The sequence below is a fragment of the Sus scrofa genome, chromosome 11 (genome assembly GCF_000003025.6).
Source record: "Sus scrofa isolate TJ Tabasco breed Duroc chromosome 11, Sscrofa11.1, whole genome shotgun sequence".
Lineage (NCBI taxonomy): Eukaryota > Metazoa > Chordata > Mammalia > Artiodactyla > Suidae > Sus > Sus scrofa.
The window spans coordinates 54,077,755-54,088,140 of record NC_010453.5 but is presented as its reverse complement, the minus strand read 5'-3'; the positions used below and the strand labels follow the sequence as shown (position 1 = coordinate 54,088,140).

The following is a 10,386-nucleotide window of genomic DNA, read 5'->3' as shown; positions in this document are numbered from 1 at the left end:
TCTAACAAAAAGGCCAATCATTTTCTGAATTCCAAAAATATTCTATAGTAAAAAATGTTCAAAATAGATTTTAATCCATGAAATATAAAACACACTATTATGTGTCCCATCTTATGCTTTTTGGTGCACATGCTCAGCTAAAAGGACCTCTGGGTAACTTTGAGGTTTTTTGTTTTTACTATGCAAGATACCAGTCAAACTTGGGTTTGTTTGTCCAATGTGCAGCAACGCCAGTCTGTTGATACCTGGTTGTAGTGAAGGAAATTATAGCATGTATTTGCAGGGTGCCAGGCAAGAAGAACATATAGCTAATGATCAAAAGACCTTAACTCCTGATGGCTTTTAGGGAAGAGTTTTTAAGGTCAACACTAGGGGTGAAGCTTGCAGGGTGTGTGGATAACAGCACATCTCTTTACAACATGATTTTTTGAATATTTCATGTTCACTGTTGAGAACTACTGCTCAGAAAAAAAATCTTCCTTTCAAAATTACTTCTCATTGACATTGCACCTGGTCACCCAAGAGCTCTGATGAGATAAACAATGAGATTAATGCTGGGTTTTGTGCTTCCAAATATAACATCCATTCTACAGCACATGGCTCAAGTGATTTTGACTTACAAGTTTTATTATTCAAATGCATTTCCTAAGGGTGTAGCTGCTGTAGAATGTGATTCTTCTAATGAATCTGGGCAAAGTCAATCAAAAACCTGGAAAGGATTCAGCATCCTAGATGCCATTAATAACATTTGTGATTCATGGGAAAAGATCAAAATATCAACATTAACAGAAGTTTGGAAGAAGTTGATGTCAACCCATGGATGACTGTGAGGGGTTCAAGATTTCGGTGGAGGAAGTGACTGCAAATGAAGTGGAAGTAATGAGAGAATTTGAATTAGAAATGAAACCTGAAGATGTTACTGAATTGCCGCAATCTCATAATAAAATTTTGAGAGCTGAAGAGTTGCTTCTTATGGGTAAGCGAAGAAAGTGAATTCTTGAAATGGAATCTTTTCCTGGTGAAGGTTGTGAAGGCTGTTGAAATGCCACCCAGAATTCAGAAATAAATTTGGTCATAAACAACCTCAAGTTTTGAGAGGATTAACCTCAGTTTTGAAAGAAATTCTACTATGGGTAAACAGTATTGCATGCTACAAAGAAATTGTTCTTGAAGAGTCAGTGGATGTACAGACTTCATTGTTAAAACTGCCACAACAGCGCCCCTCCCCCCAACCTTCATCAGCCACCACCCTAGTCAGTCAGCAGCCATCAATATCTCAAGGCAAGATCCTCCACCCACAGAAAGATTATGACTTGCTGAAGATTCAGATGATGACTAGCGTTTTTCGGCAATTGCGGAGACCAGCTCAGCAGGATGGGGCTGAAGAAGGGGTGCTGTGGAACTTAAGGAAAGAAAGTTAACATAAAACAAGACACAGAGACATCTTAAGTAAAGGTGGGAACCGGGGACTCAAGGTCTCAGGGACCAAGAGCCCTGCCTCAAGAAACCACACTACTTTTATTGTGCTCTTGAGGATTAGGTCAAGCGAGGAGGGGGTTGTAGGTGCAGGATATAGGGTTTTTTTTATTATTATTTTATAAGTTCTTTTATTATTTTCTTTTATAATTTTAAAAGTCACTTAGCTGGAAGATGGTTAAACTTTTACTCTAAACTTTAGGCATTTAAGAATCATTAGCATTTCAATTAGCTATCTATGCATAGCATTTCAGAGAATCCTCACTGTGCTTCTGCAAATGGCATGCCTATTTGTGGCAACCCTGTATGCCCAGGTTTGCACCTTGGTTCTCTTTTCTAATGCATATTCTGTTAACGTCCACTCATAAACCACTTGGCCATGAAGTTCCTCTTTCTCTTATTCTTTAGAGGACATATCATGCTTGTGCAAATGGCGTGCCAATCTGCACAGGTCCTGCATGCCTAGACCATTGTATTATGTCCTCATTCAGCTGACCCTGTGAATAACCCATGCCTTTAGGTCTTTGTTCTTAAGCTTAAGTCATTTACCATCACCGTGACTGTTTCTCAAGCAGGAAGACGGGACAAAGTAAGGAAGGAGAAGATGGCGTTTTCAGCAAAGAGGCTAAGAAAATATTATAAAAACATGTCTCGCAACAGGCAATAAAGTATTTTTTAATTAAAATATGTACATTGTTTTTTAGACATAGTGCAATTGCTCACTTAATAAATGACAGTATAATGTAATCATAATTTCTACATGCACTGGGAACCCCAAAATTCTTATGGCTTGCTTTATTGCAATATTTCTTGATTGCAGTGGTCTGGAACCGAACCTGCAATATCTCTGAAGTGTGCCTGTATATTAGTTTGTCACAACATTGGAATATATTTGATTGATAAATGTAAGGGTTGTATTATCAAATAGATTAATAGAGTGAAATTTGACAGCTATGTTGAAAAGTTTGAACAGTGATTATATTGATAGTTGGTAGCACTAACTGGTTGTAGGATCTGATGTAGGACCTGAGTTCAGACACAGGGAAATGGTGGTCTCAGGAATAAAAAGGGAAAGTAGTCAGTTGCTGTCTATGTAGCTTTCTAATCGGAATGATCCCAAGAAGAGTGAATTTGTGGATCATGTTTATAAATTACTGTGCTTTTCAATGAAAGTAACTGCTGTAAAAATAATATCCTATTACAGATATATTTAAATAAATTGTTCCTCCTTAAAAGATGATCACATTTCAAAGTTACTCTCATTACATTCCAGGTATATCATAGGTAGATAGATAGATGGATAGATAGACAGACAGACAGACTGGAGAATGTGAAATATGAAACTCTGGTTTGAGGCTCAGGCTATAAAATTACTTACCTCATATTTATAAAAATTGCAGTTTCCTGGTACAAACTCATATTGGGAGGAAAAAGACATATATACTCAGTCAGTCACTCTTACAAACAGCTACAATATACTGTGAAAATGAAGCACAATGTTATGATAATATAAAACTATGAACAGAAGTTTTACTTTTTATTTAAATAGCTACATATCACCTTTATTTTATTTTATTTTATTTTTGTCTTTTTGTTATTTCTTTGGGCCGCTTCCGTGGCATATGGAGGTTCCCAGGCTAGGGGTCTAATCGGAGCTGTAGCCACCGGCCTACGCCAGAGCCACAGCAACTCGGGATCCGAGCTGCGTCTGCAACCTACGCCACAGCTCATGGCAACGCCGGATCGTTAACCCACTGAGCGAGGGCAGGGACCGAACCCGCAACCTCATGGTTCCTAGTCGGATTCGTTAACCACTGCGCCACGACGGGAACTCCAATATCACTTTTAGAAGATATTAACTTTCTCAGTAAATACAGTTAAAATAATGTGATCTTAGTTTTCTATGCTCAGTAAAAATCCTTTTGCAAGTAACTCAGATTTTTAAAATAAGCTTTGACTTAATTATAAAAATATAATTGTTATTTAGTAATTGTTCTCATTTCGTATTTGCAAAATCTCAGTAGTCCTTTAGATATACGGTTTTATAAAACAGTTGTCTAAATTAGATGTATTCTGGGATTACTGTTTAATTATGTATTAGAGAAATATATAAGAAAAGTATACTGCCTCTACCATTTTAATCAAATAAAATTACTTAGATTTTCTAAATATAAAATATATATTAAAAATGAAAATGTACATTTAAATATATAGACATCATAAAGTATTTCAACAGATTTGTTTAAATTTATATTTTGATTCTGGAGTGTTTGCATATATAGAATCATAGTATATTCATCAAAAAAAAGAATTTACAGGTAATTTGATCCAATCTCTTTATTTAACAGATGAAGAAACTGACATCCAGAAAGGTCATGAGAGATTTACAAGTAGAAGCTAGCTGTTTCGACTTCCTGTCAAATACAGCTTTTGTTAATACATGTTACAACTTCATGAATCATCAGTTTTCATCAAAATCAAATGCCATAAATGCCCAATAGTAAACATACTTAACCACTGTATTATATTTGATTGATGGAGCAGGTTGCAATTAAACATTTTTCAGTATCCCCAGATAATTATTTGATACACAGCTATTAATGTGTATTTTTTAATTCTATAGATAAGTCGCTGTTGGCCTTCTGCTTTGAAATCCCAGTAGAGCAGTAGTTTACTTCGTCAAGACAATTGTTAATAGTTATTTTTCTTCGTCTTTGTAGTTTACCATACTTTACAGCGTACAATACTTGAAACAAAATCTGTGTTTCTTTTTATACCTTTATTCTAGTTCTGCATGTTTTTTAGCTCTCTTACAGTAGCATAATAAGATTTACTTTCAAAGTGATGGAAGAGGTGACTTACCTTTACCTGCCTAGCTTTAAAGATTCATCTTCCTATGAGGCCGTAATCTTCATGCTCTCATTTAAGTCATAGGACGAGAAGAGTAATTTTTCTGTTTTGTAATATGTATTTCTCTTAAAGAATGCATTTGTTTTAAGTAACAGGGATCCAGACAACTTTTCTCAAGGAATTATTATAAGAATTACACAAAATTACACTTATAAAGAGTAAAGTATTATTTGTCTTGAGAAGATAACATTTGATGTCTCTCTGTCACCAGGCATAATGAAGACAGAGTAACCTGAGGAAATGTGTAAGATTTGTTGGCCTGAGTGGTAAACAGCAATGTGTTTCTTAAATGGATCTCATTTAAGATACAGCACATGGTCTTTCCGCCATCTTTCTGTGCCGCCACAATGGTGCGCATGAACGTCCGGGCCGATGCCCTCAAGAGCATCAACAATGCTGAAAAGAGAGGCAAATGCCAGGTTCTTATTACGCCGTGCTCCAAAGTCATCGTCAGGTCTCTAACGGTGATGATGAAGCATGGTTACATTGGCGAATTTGAAATCATCGACGATCACAGAGCTGGGAAAATTGTTGTGAACCTCACAGGCAGGCTAAATAAGTGTGGAGTTATCAGCCCAAGGTTTGATGTGCAACTCAAAGATCTAGAAAAATGGCAGAATAACCTGCTCCTGTCCTGTCAGTTTGGGTTCATTGTACTTACAACCTCAGCTGGCATCATGGACCATGAAGAAGCAAGACGAAAACACACAGAAGGGAAAATCCTTGGATTCTTTTTCTAGGGATGTAATACATATGTGCAAATAAAATGGCTCAGTGGAAAAAAAAAAAAAAAAGATACAGCACATGGAATTATATCATTTAGTAATTCAAACCTGCTTCCTAAATTAAAATCCCCACACACTGAAACAAAATCTTTTGCTGAAGAGGAAGTCTGACAATTTCAGCATAAACAAAAGTCATTTTTAATGACCTTCACCATTGCTTTAGGAATTTGTCTGCTATATATCCATTAAATTTTTCACCATGAAATGTTTTGCATCTTGCGATCTTCAGCATCCTAAAAAACACGAAGGGATTATTTTCCATGACCAACATAATTAAAGCAGTGTAAAGGAAATTTGAATTTATGTGCCAACAGGTACCCCAGTGTAAGAAATTATAAAAGAAGATTTAATTTGGAAAAGATTACCTAAGTTCTTAAAAAGAGAAAAAACTTTTAACTGAATCAGAATTACTATGCCTTAAATAGGGATTCAGTTATTATTCCTTAACTTCTATTTCTGTTTGTTTAGAAAGACTCACCAACATCTGCTAGGGTGCCAGACTTTTAAAGAAGGATTAAAATGCAGAATTCTTTTTATGGATACTATTGTTAGTTATTTTGTTTTTAAATGGAAGAGAAATCAAAGAAGGCTATATGAGTACCAGTGTGCTTATTGTCCAGGATAATGAATATGGTTATCTCCGTCTGGAATAAAGTTTGTGTAGGTTTGCTAGTAGCTTCCTTATAAAACTGAGATTCCCTAGATATAGGGTTTCCTTACTTGTGATGCAAACCCCCTTCGTGTGCAACATCCATTAGGGCTGCCCTGCCTCAGCTCTCTGGAATATGGGACAGGTGAAGCGGGGTGGAGAGGAAGACCAGTGCAGCCTTGTAGCTTGTATTGCTACTCTGCAGCAAGCAACACAGTCCTCTATCTCTGACCAGGCAGTCTCTTATATTCTGCCAGTGTCTATAAAATAAGGTAGTTATGGGACTGTTTTCCCATGTTTCCTATAATATTAAGCTTCTTTAGAACCTCTTTAGAGCATGAGTTAATAACCAAACAATGAAATAAAGTAAAATATCATATCATTCACAGTTCTTCACAAGGAATCTCCCCAGAAATATACATATATCTTATCTAACAGATAAGTGAGCAGAGAGTCCAGAGATTTTGCTAATACCACATCTGTAGAAATGGATTTAATTAAAGGCAGTATAGAATGAATATAACATCTTAAGATACCTTGAAAATTTTGATGATCAGATTCTCTTGTTGATACTGAGATCTTCCAAATAGATGTGATCCATCACAGATTTTATTAACAAATGATATGTAAGAGACTTTCAAGTTTGTTAATACTGTATATTGCATAAATACTCATCTTGGAGCATAAGGTTCTTGTCTGACATTTTGAATTCCAGAGACTTATCCTCCTTATTCCTGGCAGGGTTGAAATAATCACTATATCCTCAGCCACATGAATTTAGACATAGCTTTTTGTATATTTTTACAAGTCCACTGGCCAAACTAATAATTACCTAGGAGCATATAACTATGGCATTAGATTCTGCCTAATTTTTCACTGACTTATATGTTCCACTTGAGTTTTAGGCCTTTCCTTATTTTACATTTGGGAAAGCCATGGATTTTTAAAATAGATACAAACAAGTTTTACATTAGAACAGGTTTTTTCTTTTAAAAAAAATTAATAGTTTTTCATTAAAGTCAGATAAAACATGGATCAGAGCAGAATATTTTAACTTTTGTCTGTTGTGTGTCAGGAGGTTAAGCAGAGGTTTCTCACAGATGATTTCAAATTAAGATTTATTCATTCTCTTTTCCTAACATTTGGAAATAGCGGTGATCTTAGAGGAAAGCTGATTGAACTTCTGGAAGAGTTCTGCTCTGAGGTCCACTCCCAAAACAACCCCTGGCAATATATTCATACAAGCTGTGTTTAACAGAAAGAAGCCTTGTTAAAATGAATCTAAGCTCATGTCCTGTTGTAGCATTCTACAATGAAACTAAGACCTTACTTACCAATTATAGCATTGTTTTAATGAAGAATGATGATGCATTTACAGTTATTTTTGGGAACATACTGATATATAAAATTTTAGTTAATATAGTAGGTGATATTTATGTGTGAGTTGTGCATGATAGGAGATTTAGAAATTAAAATAGAGGTGAGACTTGAATGATAACCAAACATAACTTGAAGACCAACAAGGAAAAGCATCCCAGTCAGTATTTATATAGACATAAGTATATAAAAGTCTAGTTTGTTTAAAAACTGCAAGTGTGTGCTTTAGAGTTACTCAAGCATAAATTTTGAATCAGGAAAGAGCCCAGAAGGATTTTAACATGGGCAGAAGCCCGCCCAAGAGTATCCAATGAAAATGAGTTTAATTTATATTATGTCAGTAGTATTTGACCATTGAAATTTTTGAGGTCAGAGATTATAATCAGATTTCTCACTTTCAATCCTTGCCAGGAAAAGGCTGTGTAGGAATTGAGAAGAAGGAAGGAGGAACCACCCTCTGATACGGAGAATGATTGTAGCCAGCCAAGTGTAATTTAAAGATGAGCACAATGTTACAATCTTTCTTATAAATTAGGCTTAGACTCTTGCTATTTGGGAACTTGAACACCATCTCTCACGTGTGGTCAGTCCAAGTGTTGTTTTCTTCTAACTCTCCATGTCTAGTATTACATAGACAAGATATTATCTATTTTTCGCCTATTTCTTATTCTTGATAGGGATTATGTTTTCAGATCAAAAGTGGAAGAGCTTATATGAATGAATTGTTTAGCATTTTTTTTTTTTTTTAGAAATCTCTAAAGGCAAATACACAAAATGGGAATATTCTATCCAGAATTGAGTATTTCTCTGTGTACAAGTTGTTAGTAACTTTGAAACAGCCTTTAAATCATTTCCCAAAAAGCTCTGTGACAGATAACACCTAGGACTGAGGTTCTCACTTTATATCAGAATATATATAACTAATATCAGAATATAACTATATCAGAATATAACTAATATCAACTCTTTGAAATTATGTTGTTTTTTTTTTAATGTGTACTTTAGTGATGATATAGTGCTCTTATGTAAACTTTCCTTGTAAGCTTTGTCTTACTCATCATATCTCAGATACAGATCATTTTGTAAATAGAATTTTACCTACTTTAGTGAAAGGATTCAGTAAAACATCAAATATAAATCTTATATTCTATCTCCATTTAGTTCCTGATTTGCAAGCTTGAAGGGCATGTTCAATAATATTATTTAAATAAGTGTTTGCCAAACATACATAGTTGTAGGGCACTAGTGGAAAGTATGGAATCCTAGGTTCCAACTCAGACTCAGTGATCAATAGCTCCTAGAAAGGAGTCTTAAAAGCTGATTTGTAAATATAACCCTCATAAGTCTTCTGAACAGAGATTCTTGGAACTCAGTTGCATTATCTCCTTTATTGTTTGTAAACTGAACAATATGACATTGTAGCATTTCAAATGAATCAATGGATAACAATATTTTCTTATATTGTTCACTTATGGTTTAAAAGAGGGTAAATAATGGTAGTAAAAATGGCCATAAAAGGAAAGAGAATGATATGTGGGCAGTGTGAATGAGGCATGAAGGGCAAAGATGAAATGGTGAATGGCAGATTGGACAATACCTGTCCCCAGATTCCCAAGTAACAAGGACATTTTTTTTTTTTTCTGAAATAGAGTATTGATCTAGTTTATGGACGGCAGTAATAGACATTACTGAGTCAAGAAGCAGTCACTAAAAGCATCTTTTATTCTTCCTGTTCACTTGACATAATCCACTAAAAAACAGCGACCTGTTGTTTAGCTTCCTTAATTTTGTACTCAAGGTCACAGTTTCCCAGAGTGTTTACTGTTACGGTTTGCAGGATAGAATCAGGAACGTTTCTAAAGTTGAGATAGATTGTGTGTATTTCACTTCTTTGATCGCTCATATCTGTCATTCCGTCTTAGGGAAAAAAAAAGATTATTTTGACAGGGTTTCTTCTTTTAAATTCTGGCCGAATGGGCCCAATAACATGTTTCATGTAGTTTTAAGTGAAGAAGTCATCGTATATCTAAATAGAAAGATGCTCATGATCTTATGGATTCATGCTCTTCAGGTGATCTTTTGTTCAGCTGTACTTTTATTTCTTAATGTTGTAAATGATGACCATGGGCCCTACCCCTAGTGGCTTGAAGTAATCATTTTTAGAGTTGTTGTTATTGTGGGTTTTTTTTTTTTTTTTTGTAAATAATTTAACTTTTGAGATCCACATTTTATTTTGCTCATACTGTGCGGAGTAAGAGTTTCTCATTCTGTTTGGTGTTAGGTTAACCGTTGTCACAACAAGCAATATAAAAACACAAAATCATGAGAGACCTCTCTTAAGTTGCATTTTGGCATGGGAGAGGGAAGGAAGACCAGAACTTATATTTGGAAGAAAATGGCATGATAGCAAATTTATATATGGAATGATTCTGCATTGTTTGATAGAATTGAAACTTTTACTAATTCAATAATTAGTAATAGTGTAATGGTAGAGTGTTTTGCATCTATTAGCTCTCCAGCAGATAGATAATAAAGCACGACAGATGGAGAGCCAGGATCTGTGAAAAATGCCTGGAGTAATTTGTAGGTGATAATTAATAAAAGTAATATTGAGGCTTTAAATTGATAGTGATACTCATTATGAGCCATAACAACTTTCTTTCTTTGAAAATTCACTCTGTGAATTTTAGTTTTTTAGAAAGAGCAAGTAAAATTACTCTTTTAGGTTTTGACTATAAACAGTTAATTTATTTGATTAAAAATTAAAAAGCTCAAGTACTGCAGCCCTGTTTGAACCCAGCCACTTTTATCACCATCCAGGAGGCAGTCCCCAGAGGTGGAGCAAAGCTTTGAGAATTTGAAAGCATTCTTTGTGCTATCTCAGAAACACAGACATTGCAAGAGATGGAAATATCCCTTTCTACTCATCCTCAAGGTTATTTATATTTCTACATTAGTGTGTTATTCACTAACGTTATAATTATCATCCTTTGGCTTAATAAAAATGCAACCTTGTTTTCAGCAAAATCCTATCATTTCTCTCCATTCTTCACAATCGGGCAGACTGTTCATTTGATCAGGTCCCTGGGTGTTAAGAAGATCTAAGTTTAACAAAATGAAAGTAAATCTCAGAATTACCTCTTAAGCGTGCAGAGTCGGTCCTTTTTTCTCATCATAGATATTCAAAAT

At 34.9% G+C, this 10,386-nt stretch overlaps 1 pseudogene across 1 annotated transcript; it reads left to right on the top strand.

Annotated features, from left to right (window-relative positions):
* Window positions 4,710-5,180, top strand: LOC110255769 (annotated as a pseudogene). The gene has a single exon (XR_002336579.1). The product of XR_002336579.1 is annotated as a 40S ribosomal protein S15a pseudogene (transcript).